This window comes from Wasmannia auropunctata, unplaced genomic scaffold, assembly GCF_000956235.1.
Source record: "Wasmannia auropunctata unplaced genomic scaffold, wasmannia.A_1.0 LD320916.1, whole genome shotgun sequence".
Lineage (NCBI taxonomy): Eukaryota > Metazoa > Arthropoda > Insecta > Hymenoptera > Formicidae > Wasmannia > Wasmannia auropunctata.
The window spans coordinates 1-1134 of NW_012041974.1; the positions used below are offsets into that span (position 1 = coordinate 1).

The 1134-nt window shown below is 33.6% G+C and overlaps 1 long non-coding RNA gene across 1 annotated transcript; it reads left to right on the top strand.

Annotated features, from left to right (window-relative positions):
- Positions 1-592: 592 nt before the first annotated feature.
- On the top strand, positions 593-1019 carry LOC105460491. The gene is made up of 2 exons (XR_975835.1): positions 593-694; positions 799-1019. It is a non-coding gene; the product is annotated as an uncharacterized LOC105460491 (long non-coding RNA).
- The last annotated feature ends 115 nt before the right edge of the window (positions 1020-1134 follow it).

The window sequence follows — 1134 nt, forward strand, 5'->3', positions numbered from 1 at the left end:
TTAGCATCTTTTTAAAAAAAATCATATCTCCTTTGTTTATAGACCGATTTGAAAAATCCTTGAAAATTCTGAAAGAGCATACTTGAAATAGTAACAAAAAAATTTGGCGATCCGATATTTTAATTTTTGAACAAAACTGCAAGCAGTCCCGGGGACCCCACTCCAACTGTTCACTGCCGGTTGTTGAGCGACATAATTGCTGCGCGTCAACACGTCTTCCTACTGAGAAGATCCTAAATCTCTCCCCTTCCAATTTCAGAAATGCTAAACCGAGAAAGTTTCGCTGAGGATCCCAGTGTGTATATCTATAGGGTTAAGATATATTTAAGACGTTTTCAATACAATAAAATTTCATTTTGTGTGTTTATTTTGGATATGCGTGCTAGGTATTATCAAAATTTGGACCAAAAGTTGTTCCATCCAAAATTTTGGGTCAAAGATATCCCATTTTACGATTCTGTAACAAATATCGTCAATGAAAATATCAATTAAAGATCAAATTAAATATCGAATAATCTTTGATTAATACTTCAAGTGTACGTGTATTAATTGCATATGTAAACGTTTTTATATGTGTTTCGTACGCAGAACAATTGAACGAACTACGGAAGTCGAGTATATCGCGACTGCTCTGCGACAACGGGGACAACATTCAGCACATGCAAAGATCAGGATTTGAACAAATCTCTGCAGTGTAAGTTTAATTTGTTTTAAATTGATTACATATCTTATCTGTGCTGTATTTTAATTTGAATTAAGATACGTGAAACAATCTCTTCTAAATTACGCAAATTTTAGGAATCCGCTCAGAAGATGCAGCAAGCTGCCGCAGGTAGACCTTTCTCTCTGGAAGGACTATAGTTCAAAGAATCATGATCACACATATCGTGTATCACCGCTATATAAAAAGAGATGAGCAAACGAGCCTCTCTTTCGTCAAGCTACTAAGACACCAGAGAAATAAAATTCATGCTTTGGATATATATATAGGAATAAAAATCAAATTTGACTCAAACAAATATCTATAAATGAATTTTTTTAGAAAAAAAAACACTGATTTTTTTTTAAAATTTTATAATTTAATACCAGAGAACATAATCAGAGAGAGAGAGAGAGAGAGAGAGAGAGAGAGAG